We start from the raw sequence: 26,040 nt of genomic DNA on the forward strand, positions 1-26,040 counted from the left end.
GGAATGTATGTATACTATCTAAAATGCCTCATCCAGATTGTACGCTTTGGATTGTAACCGAAAAGTGCTGCAGAAATTGTATGTGATGTATTGGGTCACATAATCAGATTACGACTTGCCGATTAGACCAAACCAAAAGAAAACGGTAAAGTAGCAAGCATCTATATTTGATACGGTGTCTTCGGTAAAACCCGAAGTGTTTGTCATAAACCAGTTCTACGATAAGTTTTATATTGAGCTTTTTATTGGCCTTTCAATTCACGTGAGAACATACGAGACAAGACGATAACCAAATATCATGTCTACGTTCAAGAAATAAAGAGATTCCAATCTACGGCGGCTTTTCGTTTTTGAGCTTTTAAGAGCTTGTAATCACATTTCCACACATTTGGCACCTACACCACAACAGAGTAAGACATGGTGAGTCTTTTGATACCAAATAACTGTAATGTGAATTTTGTTGCAGGTCAACCTTTAAGTCAAGAAAAGAAAGAATGTTCAGTACTGAGCACCTGTACAAGTATGCTAGGGAAAACATTGCTGGGGTGGAGGTGTTTTATGTACCCACTGATGAAGCCGCAGATTAAGCAGCGATTTTGGAACCAAGGTTCAAATCAACACAACGAGTCATTGGTTGTCGGGACCAGCACTGGTTCAAGCCACTCAGTAGGAAAGCCATTGAAGTTTGAAAACTTTCACCACTTGTTGAAAAAAATGTATGCTACAAAGATACAAAGTTGAGAAGACTGATGACTCACATGTTACCAGCATTACCTTAACACCTCAACCTGGACAATATCTGGCCTGTATATATGATGGTCGGTGGTATATGGGGATGGCAATTGGCTATGATCGAGAGAACGTTTGTGTTAATGTGAGATTCATGTGCAAAGGCTCAACAAACAGTTTCATATGGCCACAGCAAGATGACATATGCTGGGTACCACACGAGCATGTTCTATTAGCTGTGGCGCCGCCATCTACTACCAACTCAGGCAAAGCATATGCATTTGAAGCTACAACAATTGATAACATTTAGGAATATATGTTAATAAAATAATTCAAGCTTCATTACTATCACAATCACAAACCGAAAGAATACAGAAAATTTGATAATGAAAGGATAATAATCAGCCAAGTTAAAGCTTGACAAGCGGGATTATCTCATTTAATTAAGGCAATTTAAAAAGGTGTTTGGAGGGCATTTGAAACTCAATTTTAAGCGGTTTACAGTATGAAACACAAACTTTAGATGGTTTTAATAAAATCTGCATATGTGAATTGGTGTAAACATGAGAAAAATGTGTGACTTTGTTGAAACCACAAGTTGACCTGGACCTCTACTTTTGCAGTATTTCGACTAAGACGTTAATCTTGCAGGCTTATGGCTTCTATACGCTGACCCGATGCATCTACAGAGAAAACGAGACTAGTGTTGGATAGCTGAGGCTTGGGGAAATTCAGAAATAATAACAGAAACAAAGGAAAATTATATGTTAGGAGCAATAATTGTTTTTGAATAGTCGCTAAAAAAGCATTTTTGGTCATTTTCGGTCGGAGTTATCTCCCACATTATTCTTCTGAAAATTTTCATTCGTTTGCTTGTGTAAATATACAAATTGTGTGTAAACACAAAAGAATCTATACCTCTCACTGGTATATTCTTGAATTTATAAGAGTCTAAAGTCAGCTAAATATGCTATGCCCTCAAACTCAGGCGAAAAATGGTTCAAGTTCCCCAAGTTTCATGATCAGATAACGACTAGATGATTAGACCAAGCCGAAACAAAACTGTAAAGTAGCGAGCATCTATATTTGATATGGGTTTCTCGACAAAACCCGAAGTGTTTGTCATAAACTAATGCTACGAGAACTTTTATATTGAGCCTTGTATTGGCCTTCAATTTCACGTGAGAACATCAGTTGTCAAAACAATAACCAAAATTGCTTGACTAGCCTACGTCAGTAAAATAAATTGATTCCAACCGGCGGCGATTAACTGTTCGATTTAGAGCTTTTAAAAGCTTGCAATTACATTTACACATATTTTGCACCAACAACACAGCAGAGTAAGACATGGTCAATATTTTGATACTATACACTGTAATGTGAATTTCTTTTGTGCAAGTCAACCTTTACAGCTTTTGATTAAAAGCTCTTAAATTAAAAATTAGATTAAAATTCTTTTTATATATGTTGGATGAAATGTGGTGTACTCTTGCATGTGTGACACAATAGTTATGATATAGTTAACCAAAAAATTCACAGACGTCTAAAACCATCACTTTTTGTGAGATTTACAATGTAGCTCTCCGTTAAAAAAGTTTAATGTATTACACGAGCTAATTATATTTATCAAAGCGTTTTCATAAAAAGATTAAAATGTTGATATCATCGAAAATGTTGTAACTCTTACTTACTATTTATTGAGTAGGGTGTACAACTAATAATGATGTCATTATTTGGCAAATACTTCCTATAAACCTTTTAAAACCAATATTTTGAAATTGTCCATTGCATAAAGTTTTAAAAATTGTTATATAATCGTTATATTTTCCTTCTTTTGACTTTCTGCATGTTGTTTTATGTGATTTGGCTGCAGGGATGTTTCAAGATTAAAATTGAGAATTTTTGATTCCATTGATAAAGTTCAGAAGAAAATGTTTACTCCAAAAAGATGTCAATCGTTGCACTTCCTGTTCTTCCTCCAGTGATGTCATCGGCTATTGCAGCCAAGTTGCGGTGTTATGCATATTTATTGACGTACATATTATTTGTGTTTGCTTATGAGTGTTTAGATGCAAATTAGAATGTAAGCCTATCCTTAGATACACCGCTATAGCCAGTTTCAAATATTATAAAGATAGTTTGATTAGAATTAGTCCCACTGTTTTCCTTTAAATACTGTATGAACACGTGAGTATCCATTGATAACGTGACAGTATGTCTATTTTTATAAACAACTAGCATGACTATGGATGTAATTTTTTGAGAGGTCTGAGCACTTTTTTGTTGTGTGAGCATTGTAACTGGAATTTAGTTTTGCTAATTTTAATCTTAAAACATCTTGTCTGTCAGAACACCAAAAACAACCAACAAAATTTCAAATGATGGAAAAACTTCAATACTTTTTGACCAACTATTTTTGAAATTGACAGGAAAAGAGGCCGTTAAGACATCAAAGCAAATAAACTATGTATCAAAATTGAGACTAAAATGTCACAAGCATCTTAATTACTGTTTAAACCGTATAATAATTGCTGACATTTCCGGAAGCACAGCAAGCGTTATATTAAAGTGTAACAGACAGCAAGGAGAACCACACGTTTTTAAAAAGCTTGTGAAAAATCATGGCAGCTTTGACTATCCATCATCAGTGGCCTCTAAGCACAAGTTGTCTTATCCTGCATATATACACAGCTACAAGCAAGGTGCCTGGATGATTGTATTGGTAGTTCATTAGTACAGCCTTTTCATTAGCCTTTTCTCCATCAAATACAAACTCCAAGCAGTTCTACTTGTAGGCCTAAATGTATAAGAGTGTAAACTGATCAGTTCTTTTAAATATTTTTTACAAATGTTTGTTTGCATCTCCTTGCTGATTTTCTACCCATAGAACAAAATTGCTGGGACTGTTCTTGATCAGTGTGAAAACCTAATTTTCTCAGCTGTCGCTATCCTTGTGCTTTTCCTCTAGCTGTCTCTGGCAGTGATGTTTCATGAACGGGCTGAATTCTAAAAACTTTACCTCGGGAAATTATCAAAGCAGCAATTTATTTGTAAAAAATAATTTTTTCGTTGCAACTTTTCAATCTTTACCCAGTATGAAACCTTACCTATTACGCAACGTTTTTTCCAAACCTCCAACCATGGCTTAGAGCAGAAGGAGGCCCAGAATTCTTATTACAGAAAAACTGGTACCCTGTCAGTCTGGCACGCTGAATTTGTAAAATTATTACACATAGGCTATGGGCCGAGCAGGCAAAACAGTTCTAGAAACGATGTTCCTTTGGCACCCCATTTCGGTGGCATTTTCTGCAGTGATTTAGACTAATTTTGGTATGGAGAGCTCAAAACTGAAGAGTTGCCGCAGCTGCAATTCCCACTTCTATGATAAATTTGATAAAAAGAATATATTAGGATTTATCTCCCCTGTAAATTAAACTATTTCCATAGAAGCGTCAGATTTGCAACTTTTTATCATAATTATTTTGCTTTAATTTAGGATGTCATTGGTGAAGTCGAAATTTATCTTCTATCTCTTTTCGAACATTCAATATCGTACTATTGTTACACCCACGTGTAAACTATATACATGTATATATGAATATGTACATACATGTATGTAAATAATTGTATGGTTTAATAGCTTTATTTTACAAAAACTATTCAAAACACTATAATTATGTTTTATAACCTGACACAGATTAGTTATGTTTTATTACCTGACACAGATGAATAATAAAAAATAATAACATACAAGATAAGTGCATTCATTGTTTGAGCTTTGACATGATTTGTGTAGCTCACATACATGACTCTCAAAAAATTAACTTAATAAACATTGACTAGTCACTGTCTAGAAAGCTGGAAAACACTTTTAAAGAGCCTGAATGGTCTGTTTCAAATAGTGTATGCTTCAAGTTGTCTGCAATCGCTACTAGATTCACAGAACATATGCCATCAGAGACAAATAACAGCAAAATTGAGCTTGTTATGAGAAAACACTGTGAGGTGAGTGAGTATTTCAGAAGTCGACCTTCAGCAGGTAATGAAAGGACTCTGGAAATCATTTAAGTTTCAAAGCGACTTTATTCTCTCTGTGAGACCTACACACGCAGACTCTATGGCCAAGGAGATAGCACCCAGGAAAATGGTACAGACTTCAACTGACTAACAGACCGGCTGTTTGTGTCTAGGTCTAAACCAGTCAGTCCCTCCTTTCAATTGCTGAAAACCATGTGCATTGTGTCAATTATGTAGCAGCTATACATACATGTATATGGAAAGGGTCAACAACACAACTTGCCAAAGCACAATTTCCTTCTTTACATCGGTGGATACTGGGTAAGGAAAATGATGAGTATGCAGTAAAGTGTCATACCAGAATTATCGCCCCACTGGAAATTCTACAAGCTGTTCTATGGGAGTGTCAAAATCCAGGTTCCGAGGGAACTGATGTGCCAGTATCATGGCAGAGCTGCCTTACACAGAGCTTTACACATGCATGCACTGAAACAAAACTGTAGCAGGAGTAGCAGAAGATGCCGATAGTGAGGAAAATGATTAAGAACTAAACATATTGAACAAATAATTAGGATATGCGATATTTTGAAATATCCCAGCTCGTTTTGTAAGACTGCTGATATTAGCTGTTAATAATACCACTAATAATAATGCTAATAATAATCACCAATTATTATATTCTATGATTCATCAGTTTCAGGTTATAAAATATAATTAAAGAGGTTTTGAATTTTTTGTGTAAAATAAAGCTAATAAACCATACAACTATGCACACATTTACATTTACATATACGTATATACATGTATATAGTTTACATGTGGTTGTAACAATCGTAAGATATAGAAAGTTAGAAAGTAGATAGAAGATGAATTTTTACTTCACCAATGACATCCTAAATTGCAGCAAAATAAATATTATAAAAAGTTGCAAATCTGATGCTTCTATGGAAAGAATCTTATTTACAGGGGTGATAAATCCTAAAATAAAATTTTATCAAATTTCTTTCAGAATTGGGAATGACAGCTGTGGCAACTGTTCAGTTTTGAATTATCCATACCAAAATTAGTCTGAATCACTGCAGAAATTGCCACTGAAAGGGGGTGCCAACGGAGATGCAAGAATAAACTGCCTTGGCCCACTGCCCAACATAGCTGCAAGGTGGTTAAGCTGAGCCGTTTTTAGTGTTAGTTGTTAGTGTGCACAGCTGCTCAGCCAAAGTTTTGAGTTCAATTTCCCATGCAATGTTTTTCCTAACCTCTATATCTAGCTTTAGACATATGGACAGACACTGCTATTATTTATATTATTAGTGTCATTCTAAAAACTGTCTTCACAACCGGGTGGCTGGTAGGAGGTGAGCCAAGGCCTTAGCCTGATGATTTTGACTTTAACGAGTCATTTTACTGAATAGTCTTCCTTAAAATCTGACCAGCTCCTAGCAGCACTGTTTTCTGAGTTGTTTGAAAGACTGTTGAGCACTGACCTCAATGAGATATGACACAAGCTGGCTGAATAATGTATCAATCACTCCAATCACTACATACATTATATTACTTTTGGTTGAAAATTCTACAGCCTTCGATGCTCAAATCTTGCACTTTGTACATCTCCTTTATATATTTCCTTCTTCTTTCTACTCTGGCATCACATAGGATGGTTATACAACTAATCTGACAATCTGTTGTTTCTTTTTTGATCAGTACTAAACCTTTCACTTTGTCATTCTCAGACACTGGCTCTACCCTATGGTTATACCATTATGCTGTGTGTGGTATGTTATGCTTCTTACAGATACTCCAGTAATCTGCTGAGGCCACTTGATCAAGTCAGAGGTTGTATTCAGTTTGTGCAATCTTTGAGCACTTGTTTACAATATGGCTGTTTCACCCTTTGTCTTACACAACCTGCACTTAGTTACCATTCCTGGAATTGGTTTGCAGTGCTTAGTCTTGCGCTGCTGTTATTAGACACTCTGCCTCTTTCTTAAGGCCTCTTTTTGTCATCCACTTTTGTGTCCCCTACTGTCTGATTGCTTGTTTTCATTTGTTATAGTTCATTCATTAGTCTTGGTGTTCATTATCTAGCATAGCACCTTCTAGTTTATTTTTTCTAAATTCTATCTTACATGTCTTATTCATTGTTAGTTATCAGTTTATTTAAAATATGTATATGTATGTAATATGTATTTTTTCAGACTGCGGCTTTCATACTTTACAATTATCATTGTATTGTTATTGCTAGTACCCATGACAGTCCGCTGTACTTTGAGGGATGGTCATGTGTGTTGATAAAGTGCAGAGAATAATTACATCCACAATTATTCTACCCTTAAAGAAGACAGCTCATTATTGCATGTGTTAGGGTAGTCGACTCTTAAGCTGTATGCCACCAGTAGCCAAACCAATAAAAATAGTTTTTTTAATCTCTGCCCCTAGCTTCAGAGGCACAGACAAAAGTGTTGCGTACTATAGAAATTATTGACTACTGTCTGCTCTGTTTGATGTTTGCCTATTAAAACCGGTAAAAAATGAAAGCCTGAACCTGTTCTTCATTAGATGAAGTAATTCGCTTAACCACTCTCCGCTTGGTGAGGTAGCATTTTATTGACAAACAGCAATGTTTTATTCAATACAATTATATAAATATGAAATGCTAGTAGAAGCAAAAAAATTTTTTTTGTAACTATTGATGCATCGTTGTAATGATAGCCAATGAACTAAAATAAAATAACTGAATTTTTGCTGCCTTCATCACAAAACTAGCTGCAAGCGAATCTTACAGTATGTTTGTAATAATGTAGCCAGAACAGTGTAAGCTTTTCAATTAGTGGCATGCCTAATGGCCTGTTCATGGTTTTCCAAACACTTGTTATGAAGTCAATTAACACTTTGATGCCGTATAGGCCGTGGGCCAAGACAGTTTATCTTGCGTTTCCATTGGCACCGTTTTTCAGTGGAAACTTCTGCAGTGATTTAGACTAATTATTGTATGGATAATTCAAAGCTGAAGAAGTGCCGTAGCTGTCATTTCCACTTCTATGAGAGATCTGGCAAAAATGACATTTTAGGATTTATCTCCCCTGTAAATACGATTTCTTCCATAGAAGCATCAAATTTGCTATTTTTCATCTAAATTATCTTGCAGTGATTTAGAATACCAGGGGAGAAGTCAAAATTAACATTCTATCTATTGCTGAACATTCCATATCCTACGATTGTTACATGCGCACTAAAAATATACACATGTACATACGTATATGTACATGGATATATAACTGTATAGTTTAATAGCTTCATTTTACAATACGAAATAAAAACATTATAATAATATTGTTTTATAAACTGACACTGATGAATCATAGAAAATAATAAAAACACATTGTGAATACTTTGTATGTGTTTGAATAATGGTCTCTACTTTTGTAGAATATATCTTTTAAATTTTTTTGGTATTACATCGTTTTTGTAATTAAGTATCAATATGTTGTTGATTTCTTAACATTAATATCAAAAGATGATTTTTTTAGCGTAGTTCTGCATGATCATACTATGTTTGCATAAATTTGTTGCTGTTTGCTATTTATTTTTAGCACTGTTGTGAAGTAATAAAATACAAACTATTTTAATTGGTTTTAATGCATTTACAACTTTTTGGATAAAAATGCTAGGTAAACCAGCTGTTTTAGTACCTACCATTCAGTCCCTTCTTGCCATGACAATAACCAGTCAGCCAACATCCACATTTGCAAACTATATTTGTTGTACAATAAATAAAATGCTTTGAGTTTTTTTAAATTGAGGAAAAGTAGCCAATTTACACATAAGTTCAAAAGATAGATCACAATCATTGAAATCAAACCATCAGTTTTAAAGGTTTATATTCAAAAAATAACTTCTTGCTAATTCAATTCATAATTGGTTTGTTTATTATTCACATCACATAACACTTTGATTTCATGCCTGATAAAAACCTGCCTATAAAAGCTCAGCTGGCAGCCATCAGTTGTGCATTTTATTGCAAAATTTTGGGTAAGGAGACTTAACTCTTAAGTGTGTACAAATTTTACCTATGAATTCATTAATTTTGGACACATATCCTTGAGGAGACAACTCCAAGTTCAAAACTACCTCTAACGAATTTAAAAATATATCCTTAATAGGAGGCAAAAATGTTCCGCCTCCTATTATCAATTTGCTATACACATTTTAGATAATTTTTATATATACGAAGGCCTCTTATTAGGGGGCCTCCCATCCTACATATTTTGAGTATATATATATATATATATATATATATATATATATATATATATATATATATATATATATATATACGATAAACAAACACTGGAACACAGTGGCAAAGAAAATACTGCAAAACATCTAATTGAACGCCACTGCCAATTGACTGCCACCCTGAGAGGAGGGTGCAAAATAGACCGCCAGTCTCCAATTGAACGCTACCTCTATTTGACCTCCAACTTGACATTATTTGATCATTTCAAGCCCACATTATCTCTTGATCATTAGAAAAAGTGTCCGCAAAATGGTATTATTAATAAATCATTTATATCAATAACAATTACCTAATTCTCTCGTTTTCCAAATCCAAAGCTTTTGTTTTTTGTTGTAAAATTTTTTAAAGCAACACCGTAGCAATAATCGGTCTCAGACTAACAGTAGCTCTCTGTTTAACACGGTATTTCCACTTCAAAGTAGCCTAATCATATAAAAACGTCTCAAATTTAGGACTGTAGATGGAACTTAGAAAGCAACGCCATAGAATTAATAACTAACCATCTCAGGCTAATAGTAGTTCCTTGTTTAACGGGATCCTAATACTTTAAAGGATATGCGTATAAAACCGGTTCACAAGTTTTTGACCAGAGGTCATACGTTTAGAGAGCCAACTATTATCACAGCATGAGTGCTAAATGCAGCACATGAAAGTTTTGCTCTGCCGAAACATTGTTTGGACGCTAATATTGACTGGTTCAGCAGTGCAGAAGAATTGAAGACAGAAGAGATTGTGGATTGTATTGAACCACTACAAGATTGAACAACATCCATCGAAATCAACAACCAAAACGCAGCTATCCGAGCAAACGATGAAAATATTTTGTGTTTTAATAACGTTAATTTTTGTTTTTGCATGTAATATAAGTCTGGTTCATTTATGTCACTTGTTCATGAAAATATATTTGTATAATTTGACAGATCATTGTTGTATAACTATAAATATGCAGATTTATAGCATCTTATTTAATGGCATTGTGTGACTATCTTAACACGGCTTGCAATGTATCGATGCTCATAACTCCATTTCTATTTCTATTGCACACGAAAAGCTATAGTTTTGGCTGAAAACTATATATATATATATATATATATATATATATATATAGTCAAATTGTAGTGAATAGGAGGCCACTTTGGAAAATATATCCACGATATAGGGCTTTTGGATAATAGGAGGCTTCTGATAGGAGGCTTCGCTAAAAACATGCTAAAACAACTCTACTCGTCATGCTGATCGCATACGTATCTATTTTGCATTTTGCAAAAATTTTGCCGGAGAATGCAACATTTTGGAAAATTTTGCAGGTTGGGAGGCTCTGTAGTATGAATTGGAGGGCCTCCCATTAGCGCATAAATTGAATTTTTTTATACAAAATTTGGAGTTGTTTTCTCTTTTGCACAAGCAATTATCTTCTCTTTAATTTCATGGACTCCTATTAGGTTTTTTATGTCTAGCATTAGATAGTCTTAGTGTCAAGGTCTACATTACTTCTTTTTATATGAATTTAGCTAAATTCCATATGATATTTAATTTTAAGGATTTTAGTTGCAATGAACCTTGATTATTAGATAAAATGTTTTAATAATAGGTTGCAAAAGCCAACTAATTCGGTTTTCAGGACTTTGGTCAACTAATGCCAAAAAAAAGACTTATTGGCAAATATTTTTGTGCTTTGATCAAATGTTTGTCATATTGTTTATCCACATGAAAATTTTGTTTCACCCTTTATAGCTTGTTTGTGTTAAGCAACACAAGAACTAGCATTTTGTTAGTTTTAAACAAGTTGCAATAATGATCGGATTGGTATCGAGATCATCATAGTTTTCACATAGAAACAAATACACTTTGTGATCATATATTAAAGCATCGCATATATTCAAGCATGCTGCAAATATGCCCGTTACATTCACAGAGCTAAAATGTTCAAAACATAACTTTCAAACATGAACTGTGACCACTTTCGTTACTAAAACATGTTCATCAAATCCAATCATTGCTACTAGCAGACAAAACTGGAAAAGATAGCATGTGGTGGCCTTTGAATTATAAAAAAATTTACGATAGGAGCCTTCGATGAAACCAAGGAGTAACTTTGAACACACTGTGAAGATTACATAGATATTCATTTCGCATTTATCAACATTGGTCAACACTTTCATTTCAAAATATCATTCTTAGTCAAAAGAAAAAAATGAATTCATAAGCGGCCCCTTTAGGGAATAGAGTTTAGAGATGTTATAAGCTTAATATAGGCGTGTCAAACAAATAGTTTAATTGAGTGCAACAATGACAAAGACAATATTATTACAAACAATGAGTTTGTATGAACCTAAAGGTCTTTTGTGAAAATGGAACCAACCATCAAAAACAGCCCGAACAGTTGTTGCAATACCAAAATATTGAAAATTGAATGATTTACAAAGCATAGCATCAAACCTTTTGTCAACAAAAATGGATTATCTGATTTATTTCTGTCAAATAAAGTTTTAGAGCTTCAAAACACTGCTGCTACAATAATTGTCCTGCGATTTGTGTGAGCAGTCCCTTGCATGTTGAGTATAGTGCAATATGTTATGGTTAGTGTAACCAACGGCTAGGCACAACTTTTTACAATAATATTCAAGCAAGACATCTCTAAAGTAATTGGCAAGGGAACTTTGCTGATTGCAGACACGCCCAGTTGCAGAAAGAACTTCAAGCTTGGATGTCTTTCCTGTCACTGGAGACCTTTTTGGAAATTGAACAACAACCTGTCGTTTGAAGGTCAGGCATTCTAGACCACTATGCTTCAACGGGTAGAGTTGCTGCTCTTCCTGCAAAGAAACCATTTAGTAACCCACTTGTATAGTTGAAAATTAGGAGAATTTTGAACCCTACCCATTTTACAGACTTTCCCAAAATATCAAGGAAGTTTTCTAACATTAATTACTAAAAAGTGTGTTCCATCACGTTGTTTCGAAATACTTAGGAAATGGACCCGAACTTTAAAAGGAAGCTCTTGCAGCGGGTTACTTTGGCAGCACTACTACATGTAGGTGTGGCACAGAAGATGTCTTCCTACTGAAACTGCATAATTACATTTCTCCTAAAGATATTGCAATTCTAAGTATGCTGATGTTCCACCTAACAATAAAACTCTATCAATAAAACAAATAAAACTAATCAATAAGCTTTTCTTTGAAGAAGTTTGTTTTAATGTTGTGGTTAACACAAATCATTTCGCTCAGAAAATTAAAAACAATGATTATCATCAGTGATTTATTTCAAGCTAATGCTTCTTTGTTCAAATCTTAGTTAAGAATGGTATCATTGAAATATAATATGTAATAAATAGTTGGATTAAGAAAAGCTCTATTTTACAAACCAACAATTACAGCGGTACTGCTCCTTTCCCTTCTAAGCAAAGCGCACAAAAATCAACAACATTGTACACATTCAGCCTGTACTATTATGAGAACAGTATATGTCCATCTAAAGCCACAGTTGGAAATCAGAAAAAAAAAATTGTGTCACATAGGATTTAAACTTGCAAGATTCAACGCGTTAGACTGACACAATAACAATTGTGCTAATTGACCTTCTTGCAATAGTTTGCAATAATTGAATGTTTAATTATTGCAACTGACAATATTTTACCGCACTCTAGACTGCCATGGTATTTTTAGTACAAACCAAGTTTAGTCCAACTCTTGAGCTGAATAAAATTATTAACTGTCTAACAGTCAATGTTTTTTCATGCACAGATTGACTATTTAATTGTATAAAAATCCCTTATTATTCAGTTGGCCTTTAACACTCTAAGGTTGGTGTGTTTAGATATGCCTATTGCTGCCATCCATGTACCAATTAAGCATCGGCTTACTGTCAGTCGTTTTACTGAAAGATCGTGATTTTACTTCATGGTATGTTCACGGGTTTTTTAAACTTCAAACTCTAAAACATTTTTGTAACATTTTATTTTGCAAACGTGTTACCAGAGCTATGCACCAAATCGACATGTTTATGCTTTGTGCATTACTAAACCTATGTAAAGCTGTGATCGCAATGAAACTAAAATGATCATCTCCAATTTTACTTACACTTACAAAACTATTATTTCCGTCAGAACTTAGCAGATTACCGTCAGAGTTAGTGCTGCGTCTTTCATTATCTTTCTAATTACTAAGCCAGATTTTGAATTGGCTGCAATTTCATCAACATATGTAACTCTTTGTTTTTTAAGTCGCGAGGAACTTGCGAAGGCCATAATAACGCTAAATAGTTCAAATGTTGAAAAAAAGATGAGCGTTTCCGAGTTGAAATTTTCCAAACAAAGACTTAAAACAGACTTGCGAATTTATGCAACTTTCATAGAAAAATATTTAGACAACACTGTCAATACTATAAAAGTACTAAAGGTCGTTGGTTATGTTATCAACAAGTAATAAAATTAAGTTACTATGCGACTGCTTGAAAATTTGCTATAGTGTGCATATGACAGTTGGCCATACACTTTGCATAAATGCGCATATGGCAGCAAAAGGGATATCTTGCTATGAACAGTTTCTATAGTTACATGTTTTCCATGCGCTTCTGCCTTGCCAGTATTTAGGTATTTTATATAATAAAAACATTTAGCTTTAGCTGCTACTTACCACACTCCTAACTGGCAATAGTTTGAAACACCAGAATAGGGTTGTAGTCTATAGCACTAAGCTATCGTACAATACTGTTTTGAATGCATCTTAGGGTGTATCATCTAAGTACTTTTACTATCGCGAAATTCTGCTTGCGACCTGAAACACGGAGGTGAAAAACACTGACTGAAACACAACCACACAGTGGGATGCCAATTTAAAAGCCAAGCAGAACTTCATTGAGACAGCTGATCTAAAAAAGAAACAATATTTACTTGCAACAGGCTGAAACAACATTTACATACAACAGGCAGTGCAGCTCGGCAACACATACGCGTATAGCCAAGATCAATGTTCTATGGCTCTTACAAATATGTTTGTACAAAACACATTTTTATTGAGTAGCTGATTAATTAGCCTGTCATACGTGTACCTATTTGAAAGAAAAGAATCATCTGCCTGCATTGAACCAATAGAAAACATGTTAACAACCCTCACCGACCTGGGATTTTCCGTTTTTTGGGAGCACATATTTTTGTTCTCGCAATTTCGTTTTTTACTACAAGTGTAGTAAAAAAACCTTGGTAACTTTAAAGGTCTGACACGGCTGGTTACTTAACCAGCCGTGTCAGACCTTTAAAGTTACCAAGGTTTCAGAAATGGGCAATCAATAGACTTTTGAAAATGGATTACTGATTGCTTCCTATGTTATTAGCGGAAAAGGCTGAGAACACGACCGAGCTCACACTGCAACACACTTTTAGCTTTTTCTTTGCATCATTATATGTAATAGGTTCTGTTGATTGATATGTTTATAAAAATCTCATAGGCGGTGTGGTTCAAAAATAGGGGCCATTCTAACCTGAGGGCATACACATTCATTGGTAAAAGTTAGGTCTTTAACAAAAGCCATTACATTTATGAGAATAGCGATTTGTATAACAAAATATGTTGTATTCTAATAAAAAGTGTATTACGTTGTTCTATATAGATTGATATGGTAATGATGCTACCACTACCAGGCACACTGGCCTTTTAGCTATAACTAAACAACCATTTGTATTAACCGTTTTAGGCAACACTCTTGCTCACTTAAATTCTTGAGTTGTCTGCTCCTGTAATAATATTATGTTTTCCAAACTATGATACAATTAAAAGTGCTCTTGTGAATCCTGGTCATCAAATGTTTTAGCAATTTTTTATAACATCAAATGACAATTCAAATTTCCTCTCTTCCAACAAGATCAATAATTTTTTTAATCCGTCTTAGCATTTTCAACTTATTAAAGAATGAAGTAATAAATTGTTCAAAAATCATGAACTTGTGGTATGACTACTACTCTATTTCTTACATCTATCGCAAAAAATTATCGTCGACTTTTACGGACCTGAATTGCAATTTAAGAAAGCTTAAGATGAAGAGCTAAATATATAAAGTAAGTACATAGATTCATTGCAAGTTTACCAATTTTTGATGAGCTGAAATAGAAGTAGCATAAGTTGAATCAGTGCTTTTATTGAATAACAACAGGTTTTATGTAAACTAAAATCATTTATTGTAGGCAGGTGACACTGGAGGCAAATATAAACAGACAAGATCCTCACGCACACTTTTCGATCAATGTGGATTTTATTTGTATTATTAATACTGATTACACTAAAACTATTTAGTTCTTCTTAAATGGCCAGTGATCAAATTTTGAAATCTCACATTGCAGATGCATATTAACCGACTTAGCGTTGGAAGGCATTTGACACCACAACGATCGTTTTCCCTATATTTTCCAAGTTTATTAAAAATCCAAAAGGTTTACATCACTTCTATTATTTGAATTATTTTGATTCTGATCAAACAAAAAGTCACTAATGATCGCAAAATCAAATAATCTTTTATTTTACCGTTTTGAAAGTCGAGCTGATGTTGACTGTTTTTTCCAAATTTTATTCTTTTTCAAGGAGAGGCAATTTGTTTAGTTTTTAGCACAAATCAAAGCCTCTCAGATAATCATTTCATATTGTAAATCATCAACCGATATATTGTTGATGATATTTAAAACTTACTAGTGTTCATATCCTTTGTTTAACGTTACTAGGCGACAGTTTTATAAACGTCTACCGAAAGCGACATAAATTTTGTTTCTTCACGCAACCGGTAAACGACATTTTAGTCGATTCTCTGCCAAAGGGTTAACACTAAAATAGTACGTCCAGCAAGTCCAGCAAAATCAAGAAAAGTTTAGACCAACAGATTTTGCAAGCAAATAATTTTTTTAACAAATATGCTTCAAGATGTCATTTCTTACAGAAATAATTTTTTCGGTTGTCTAAGCTAGGATTATTAAAAATAAGTCAGCTTGCTTTATAACTCGCATGTTTTTAGACCACTTTGAATTACTCTTTCTAGGTTTAATGTTTTCTTCCAAAATACGCATGATACAACTAAAACACAATTAACACTAAAATAATATGTCCTAAGCTCCAACGAACAACATGAGCCTTCAATTGCTGTGCAGACGGCTTTTCTCCAAAAATTGTAATCTATTTGAAGAAGGTTCAATGCTGGGACAAAAAAACATGAAGTTGCCCTTTCGAGCACTTTAAAAAAATTCAAAAAATCTGAGATTATATAGACATTATTAAAGTCCTTTAAATAGCTCAGAAGTTTCTAGTAGAACAGATTTTCAGCCTTGGTTTACACGATTATGGCATGTGCTTTTACAATAAAGTTACTCTGCCATTGGCATGCAAGTGCCACTGCGCCTGTTTGTTACAGTTCGTTTTTGTAACACTATTCAAGAAAACTGAAATAATTACTAGCTCGGGTAAAATTTCCACTTTAATGCTCATGTCAACCGATTAAACAATTAAAAACATTCTGGTTAATTGGCAGTAGACATGAATTTGGAGACAAACAAGAAGGTGAAGTAAATAAAAGCAACAAAAGACTGATTGATACTTGTTGTTGCTAACTAACAAGGTGAAAGCGGTGTCTGTCTGACTTTTCATTTATCCATCGTCGGGATACAGTTAGGAAAAATATATATTTTTGATGAGACTAGAGCTCATAACATTCATCTGGGTATATCAATACTCCAATGCTTGCACCAATAGGTAGCTGTCCAATTTTTGGGAGTTTATGAAAGGCTAGTCATTTTTTCAATTTTTTGACACAACTGACATTTTCTAATGGCAAACTAGTTTAACTCTTTTGCTACTGCGTAAAATTCTGACCGAATGATTAACCTTCCCAAATTAATTCAAACGGTTTTTCGAAAAAAAGCGATATACCGCTAGTATTTAAGCAATAACTCAAGAATGAAAACAGATATTATTTTACTGTAAAATGCATCTTATTTAAAAGAATGTTCTCTACAAGGTAAGCTTAGAATTGTTTGGTGAATCTCACTCTCACAATTTTTCTGACGCTTTGTTTGCGATAACGATCTGGTTTTGCCGTTTTGAAAAAATGATTGGAAATTGAATAGTTGAACAAAAATAATGTATATTGGTTGCACCTGACTAGCAACAAGGTGGTCTCGTGCGAGACCAGACTTTGTTAGTCTAGCTAATGTGTAGGTTTCGTAATGAAAAGCAAAGTGAAACCCTATTGAAACGTCAATACACCGGCTTACTGTCTGTACTTAAATTACTGTGAAATGTTAGAATGGTTGAACTGCAAACGAATTATATTGGTTGCACCTGCTTGGAAACAAATTTCTTTAATTGGAGGCATAATTTGATGTGTCTAGCTAATGTCTGGGCTTCCTAATAAAAAAAGTGAAACCCTATTGATAAGCTGATGCATAGGCTTGCGGTGGCAAAAGAGTTAACAATGTACTAAAATCTATAATAGCGAACCCTATACATACTCTTATTGCTCCAGTTCGGCAAGAATGTAAACTATATTTTTAAAGCCAGCTATAAAATTCTCGTCATTGAATTTGAGAATTTGCACCAACTTGACACTTTACTTCATGTGAAAGTATTTATGTTGCATCAAACAAAAGCTTTACATAAATTATTTTTAGGTGGAGTTCCCGTTATAAGAGGTATGCATTATAAGATCATTTACTGGACAGATATTCCAACCAGATAAAGTCCAAACTATGCCCATACACTTGAAGTTCATTCTTTGAATTACCATACTGGGATTGAAATTGAAATACGACATAACAGTCAATCAAGAGAACTTCAATTTATTTATCATACAGGAAACAAATACATTATGTTTAGAGAAAAATGCAAATGTTTTAACAAAAAAAGTTTGAGCCATGTACATATATATATAGTACGTAAAAAAAACTACTTTTTATTTTGCGATTTCACTTTTCACAAAGAACCAATGTCCCTGTGTATCACGAAAAATGAAGGATAACTGCAAAACATAGCTATGACAAGCAGAACGGGATTTTGAGCAAAAATTGGATTTATCACAAACAGATTGTAAGTAATACTAATATGCGAGTCAATCTATTAACCAACATGAATGCCATTGAAAGTTATAAAGGGTATAGCATGGGGCAAATTATTAACTCTTTCGCTACCATAAGCCGATGTCACGGCTACCGAGGTAATATAAGTACAGACCATAAGCCGATGTATTGGCTTATCATTAGGGTTTCACTTTTCTTTTCATTACGGAGCACACACATTAGCTAGACAAATCAAACTCTGTCTCTACCAAAACAATTTGGTTGCCAATCACCCGCAACCAATAGAATAATTTTTAGCCTAACAGTTTCATTTCTACTTATTATCAAAACAGAAAAACCAGATCATTATCGTCATGGCAATAAGAAACACACAGCGTTCATTCAACGCAAAGAAAGCGTCAGAACATTTGTGAGATTGGGACTCACTAAACAGTTTCATAGTTATTTTGTAGAATTTTTTTTAAAAAGATGCATTTAACAGTGAAACGGTAGGTTTTGATTTTTGTGATATTACTTAAATACTAGCTGTATATCAGTTTTTTGAAAATTTGTTTGAATTAATTTTGTTTGGTCAGAAATTGATGTGATAGCAAAAGTGTTAAATGTATTTGCCAAAAATAATATAATTGAATTTTTAAGACTAGAAGTGATTTTTTATCTCTATAATTGTAAAATACCTCTAAAAAAAAAATTTTTTTTTTCACTAAAGCTCATTCTACGTTTCTCAATATTTTGGTCTATAAACACCGTGATTTACCTTCACTAAGTTCTTGTGTCCACTCTCTTCTGACCAGAAACATCCCAAAGATGTATGTAAGCTGTTTGAACCTTAAATTGCCAGTTCTGTAGATAACTTGACTAGCATCAAAGAGGATGCAGGACATGTTATGGCAGCACTCTGCAATGATTCATAACAAAATAGAAATAACAAGTTTTTTTTTAATAGAACCTTTTCCGATTTACATTAACTGTTTTCAACATACGTTTACAGCAAATCGTTTGCAAGTTCATTGATTGCTGCAGAAAAAACAAAAACTGAGCAAGTAGAAGTGTATTTGGTATTCTAGCCCTGACATTCAATCACAGCTTTTATATTCCTCACCGGTGTAGTCTTTAGGCATTAGAAGAGCATGACTTAAGCAATGTGAACAAAATTTCAAAAGCGATCACCAAGTCATGAAATCGATTGTCAGTTGTCTGACCTTGATTTGGACTTGGCTTCTAGATATTATTGTAAGGTAAAGTTTAGAGCTCGTCGCCATGGGTGTTAACTGCAAGTTTCTGTTCCTGTCTCAGACGCTACGCTAACCTATAGTTTGTACAAGTGCTATCGCCGGTAAACAGGTAACAGGAATGCAAGAACACGACAACTATAAACATGCAAGGGTGAATAGGAGCTGTGTACATAATTGAAATTAAGCAGTTATTCACAGGGCATAGTCCAATTTGTAAAACATAATAACCAGAACCTGACGTTCAACCAAATTATTGTTAACCTTTTCCACACCGTTCCCGTAAATCTTATGGGCTGAGAGCGCAGTCTCAGCGCACCAAACCCGTAATTGCCATCAGATCTGAGTCTTCGATAGGTATTTTTTAAATTCATTTATTTATTTTAAAAATGGCACCAACATTTTTCATTAATATTTTGACGAGTTTTAAAAGATATCATACTACTGTTTTGAGGCTGTAATTACTCCCTTCTACGCATGTGCAAAAAGAACACTTTGTTAGAAGTTGAACGGTCTTTATGGAAAGCTGATCACCATGAACGGATGCGATATTTGAAGCGCTATTAAAAAGATTTGTTTACAGGAAGATAACGACAGGTTTGAAAGTGAAGAAGGGGATTTTAGACCAAAAAATGTGAGGAAGCCGATGAAAGTAAAAAAGAAAATCAACAAAATGAATGGGATTGCGAAAGTGAGACTGAAACGGCCGGCGTTGAAACGGCTAATAATGACGGATATCAAAGAGGAGCTGATTTAAAACCAAAATAATTACATTTTGCTAACAGTCTGGCAGGAGTATAAGTTTGAATTCTTAAACAGGTAGGTGTTTTTTATTATTCAAAGCTTTTTAAACATCGGTCACTATAAATATTATTTTGAACGAAACAAATAAATATGGCCTTCAAAAACATTGCGATGCGTCGGAGCCTGTTGATGATAAAGATTTGGCGAGTTGTTTGTTTAGTTTTGCATTTAGGTATTCTCAAAAAGCCTACTATGCTGCCTTACTGGTCCACTGTGACATTCCTTTATTATCTACGCTGGTTTTTAATCAATTTAAAAATTGAAAGAAAATTAGAAGCAAGCTTACACTTTATTGACAATTTTGAAGACCCTACTGGCAATAAAATGTTCAAGTTAGAAAAAAGTTTTGCCATGACATGCGACTGGTTCTATCCTGTTTTTCACTCTGATAAATTTATATCTGTAGATGAAAGCTTGCTGACATGGGAAGGATGGCTCAACTTCAGACAGTATATTCCATCTAACAGATCTAAATTTGGAATTAAGTTATTTGCTTTCCGTTGCTGTCTCTGGCTATGTGCACCAGTTGTCTGTATACATTGTCGACGAGCAAGCTGAATGCACTGGCAGCGGAGTCACAAGTGGAATATATTTGTGCAAGTCATGTTTTGATCTTTACCATGCTAACTAAATTTATTTACAAATGGTATTTTATTGTTTCCGCAAATGCTTCACTGCTATGTATTGCTAGCATTTTTACATAAATTTGCTAATCTATTGTATTAGTTGTGCATTGATGTGCTGTATTTGTTGCACACTTTCATCTTCAGAGCAGCGGTCTAATCAAAAAGTTCTGTTCTCATATTGTTTTGCAATCTAGTAGTCCATGATTTGCTGTTTCTGCTCATAATAAATGTTACTTCATGTTTTTTGCTGCTTCACCAAATGTGTGAATATAGGCTCACGACTTAATTCTTCTTGCACACAACCGGTTAATGTTTGCTGCAGCACACATGAACCTGTGCATTGACTTTATATGCAAAACTTTTACATAGATCTATAGTCTCAAGAAATGCATAAAAACTAGAGCAAAAAATCGTAACTGCATATAATTATATATGTCTAGCTGCCAAGTTTTTGCAAGCTGTGTGGAGGAAAAAATCTCATTCTGCAGGAAAATTTCTCAGCTTCCAGATGCATATTTATTCACAGTTTTGTGCCAATTTGCACAAAAGTTGGAGCAACCTTGTCGGGTGACTGTCTTGCGCTGCTTATGGACAAAGCGTCTTGAGCATTTCCAGTGGCGCTCCCGCTATACATTGGAGCTCATAACTCCACTTTCAATGCTCTTGGATGACTAATTTTTTTTAAAATTGTTGTGAACATATAAATCCATGCAGGAATTATTTATACAACATTGCAAAATTGCTTTTAGTAAATATAAAAACAATTGAAAATGACCGACAAAAATAAAAAAACTCGTCGCTTCAACGAATTGAGAGTTTTGCAGGAAAGCAAATGCAAGCTAGCTACATAAAAAAAATCAGCTTGTAGAGAAATTTCTCAGCATTCTTGTGCATGTTAATTTATGTATCTACCTCAATTTTGATGAAAGTTGATGCAGTTTTTACGCAGTGGTATCAAAGGCTCAAATAACCATAGTAAATGCTCTGGTGCGCTGGGGGAATTCAAGCCGTAAGCCCGCGGTCACTAAAGGGTTAGTAAGAACTCTGCACCAGCTTCATGAAGCTAAAAAGTCATACATAATAGTTACATATATATGGAAAAAGAGACAAACCAAAAAGCAGCAACACTTATTCAATACTAAGAATGATTAACAAAGCTGAGAATATTAACCAGCATAATGCGCAGTAGCACTGACATACATTTGCTGCTTGAATGGTATGTTTCCAACAAAAAAAGCGGGTTCATTTTTTTAAAAAGATTACTACTCCCTAACAAGCAAAATGATAACAAGCCACGGAACTACGAGTTAGCAACCTAGGCAGCTAAGTTGTACATGTAATCCAGATGAGTCTATTACGGTTTTTAGCAAGGCAAATAATTAACCTATATTTGAGTGTTCACCAAACTAAATTTTCTTTAATGTGCCATTTTTAGCGGAACAAAGAAATCAAATTTTTGATGATCATTTGCACCGACTTGAGGCAGGTGGTAAGAGTGAAACAAACTAGATTTGTTCGACTTAGTCAAAAGCGTATAAAAGTATTAGGCACAATTAGCCACATCAATACTTGTTACAGAAATATCTATCATACTAAGATAGAGTTTAAAATCATTTCTATGAAAAGCCTGTTGCAGTGGCTTCTTTTTGTCCTGGGAACATTTAAAATCATTTAATAGAAAATGCAAAACCTATATAAAATATATAGTATAATATAAAATTAAAACTGGTAGCAAATTTATGTTAGCGATGACATATTTTTATTGTAGTTTTACATTAGCACTATTTGTTCTAAACAGTGTGGTAACTACATGATGTATTTAACAAACTAACGTCAACTCCTTTACTACGAAAGGAATTTCTTTACTGCGACATAAGTAATTAGTGACACCTAATTTCTAAAATGAGTCTGTATAAATTGTTATAACTTTAAACCACATGATCTATTAACAGTCTTTTTATAGCAAATTAATCCGTATAATAATACGTTAGTTGATGCCGCGAAAACTATAAAAAATGTGTTGCAGAATGAGAGGGAACACTTTTCGTTCATTTTGAAATTACCGTGAGGTGAGCATAAAACTCGAGTCAGATGATTCATGAATATTATTAGTTTACAATATATTATTACTGATAAAAGATTACTCTCATCAGCACTATTACTCAATAAAATTACCCAGTCCATAGAACTAAAACTAGTAAAAATTTGTGGCTGTTATGCCTCCGACATGACTGTCATTTCTAAGAAGAAATTGTCATAAAGCAAGTATTCGCAAAGCGAAACTACACTTGGGTTGTAAACATATTTTTATTGGTTCAACATATACAAACAATTGCTTTTTTCATTCAGGTATATATACAGTAAAGTAATTTGTCAATTACTCACTAATCATAAACAATTTGGGTCATGATCTCAGAAACCATGGTTAAATCAGTGGTTTGAGATTGGGAGTTATCTACACTACTATCAAAAGGAGTGAGTTCACAGCTATTTTGCAAAACAAAATTTTGATTTTACCTCAATTACAGCAGGTTTTATGGTCAATAAACTGAATGCATGTAATTAATGCATGCTGAATGCTGAAACCATTAATGCCAAAACATAGTTCCGAGAAAACAAGTGTTGAAGTTTGAGAAACAAAAACTAATGCATAATTGTGTTTACATTTCAAAATGTCATAGCAACCAATATCAATCAAGATGTTGTGATATTTATCTAGATTTCTGAATTTATATCCAGAAAATTATGCTGAAGTTAAAAATCTAAACAGATTGTAGCTGGTTGTCAAAGAAATAGCTGTATATTTAAAAGAAAATGTATTACTTCTTCAGTTAGTGCAGCTTTATAGTCGGATAACTCAACTTCGTGGTTTGCGACTTGACCATGGTTTCTGAGATTGCGACCCATTCGTACAAAAGCTTGACAAAGCCACATCATGCAGCACTTGGTTATGCAAAAACACTTTGACTATCTTTACTGTCCTACTAGGTTCACAGTAGCTCAGGAGTTGAACAATTTGATTCGCACTGAAACAGCTTCGTCAAAAGAAAACAGAAGCAATCAGTGTAAAATCTGCTTTGTATTTTTTTTACGTCATGCTTTGCTGTATTTGAGAATCATTTTGTATACGTGTATAATTCAGAAAAAATCAGGACCAGAGGTTTCCAAGCTTTTAATATTAATCGAGCTAATTATTATTATAGCTAATTTAATTCTTAAATGATTAAAAAAATAACTGAGACAATTTATGCGTAAATTATTGGTGAGCTTGCAACAAAACTTACATTACAGTTATTTAGTCTCAAACCATTTACCGTATCTTACTCTGCTGTGTTGTAAGTGCAAAATATGGGGAAAAGTGATCACAAGATCTTAAAAGATCAAAAGCAAACAGTTAATCGCAGCCATCACAAAAACGTCATAGGTTGGAATCCCTTTACGAAACGGCTAAAATGGGGTGTAAGTTGCGCAGTGATGGCTTCTGTTTAAACTTTTTTGCAACCTCATTTGTCAAAATATTTTTACCAATTTACCTCATGTATTCAATAAATCATGTCTATTGTCCTTAGGTGACTATTTCCTGATCATTGTAATGCTGTCACTTTGAGCACTGATATCTCAAAACCTCGCCTAAAAATTATTTTATTTTTTAACTTTAGTTCGAAGGAATGTATACCATCCTCTGATGACATGAGGAGCCTGTTGGTCACCTGCGATAGTCAAAGGATTCTGCAGAAATTGTTCATGCTTTTTGACAGGAATTATGGGTCACATGATCAAATTACGACAAAAAAATTACAGCAAGCTGAAAAAATTGTAAAGTAGCGAGCATTTATAATTGAGCATGTATATTTGATGAGAGCTTCCCGGTAGAACCCGAAGTGTTTGTCATAAACTAGTGCTACGAGACGTTTTATACCGAGGCTGTGATTGGCCTTTAATTTTACGTGATAACACTGCATGTCAGAACAATAACTACATTGAGTTGAGTACGTAATCAAAATACAGGGATTCTAACCTACGATGTTTTCCTGATGGCTGCGATTAACTGTTCATTTTTGAGCTTTTAAGAGCTTGTAATTACCATTCTACAAATTCTGCACCTACAACCCAGTAGAGTAAGACATGGTGAATTTTTTGATACCAAATAACTGTAATGTAAATTTTGTTGCGAGTCGACCTTTAAATGCAACTGCATTTTGACAGCATGTTTATAAGCAGGCTTGATGTAAGAAACAGAGTAAGAGTCATACCACAAGTTCATGATTATTGTGGATCATGTACACAAATTATTACTTCACTCTTCAATATGTTGAAAATGCTAAGAGGGGTTAAAAATTTATTGATCTTGCTGGAAAATAGGAAATTTGAATTGCCACTTGATGTTATAAAAAAATTGCTAAAAATATTTGATGACCAGAATTCACAATAGCACTTTTAATTGTATCATAGTTTGGAAAACACAATAAATTATTATTATTAAATAGGAAAATTTAATTACCACTTGATGTTATAAAAAAATGCTAAAAACATTTGATGACCAGGATTCACAAGAGCACTTTTAATTGTATCATAGTTTGGAAAACATAATATTATTACATGAACAGAAAACTCCAGAATTTAGGTGAGCAAGAGTGTTGCCTAAAACGGTTAATACAAGTTGTTTTTTAGTTATAGCTAAAAAGCCAGTGTGCCTGGTAGTGATATGGTAGCATCATTACCATATCGTTCTATATAGAACAACGTAATACACTATTTATTAGAATACAACATATTTTGGTATACAAATCGCTATTCTCATAAATGTAATGGCTTTTGTTAAAGACCTAACTTTCACCAATGAATGAAGTGTGCCCTCAGGTTAGCATGGCCCCTATTTTTGAACCCGCCGCCTATGAGATTTTTTATATACACATCAATCAACAGAAAATTTTACATCTAAAGATGCGAACAAAAAGCTAAAAGTGTGTTGCAGTGTGAGCTCGGCCGTGTTCTCGGCCTCTTTTGCTAATAAAATAGGAAGCAATCAGTAATCCATTAATCAATTAATCAATTAATCAATTAATCAGCTACTCACTAAAAAAAGTGTTTTGTACGGAAAACTTTGTAAGAGCCATAGAACATTGATCTTGGCTAAACGCGTACGTAGTGCTGAGCTGCACTGCACAGCCTGTTGTATGCACTCAGTCAATGGACTACGTACAAACCTGCTTGTGTTTTAAAACGTTTCAATTCTGAGAACCCAAATTAAACTCATTAAAAAAATCAGTCAAACTTTGCAAA

At 34.0% G+C, this 26,040-nt stretch overlaps 1 protein-coding gene across 1 annotated transcript in view; it reads right to left on the minus strand.

The window, feature by feature from the left end:
* LOC137397202 (uncharacterized) overlaps window positions 1-26,040 on the minus strand; it is a 98,552-nt gene that overhangs the window by 44,255 nt on the left and 28,257 nt on the right. The gene's annotated exons all lie outside the window — the stretch shown is intronic.

The sequence above is a fragment of the Watersipora subatra genome, chromosome 5 (genome assembly GCF_963576615.1).
Source record: "Watersipora subatra chromosome 5, tzWatSuba1.1, whole genome shotgun sequence".
Lineage (NCBI taxonomy): Eukaryota > Metazoa > Bryozoa > Gymnolaemata > Cheilostomatida > Watersiporidae > Watersipora > Watersipora subatra.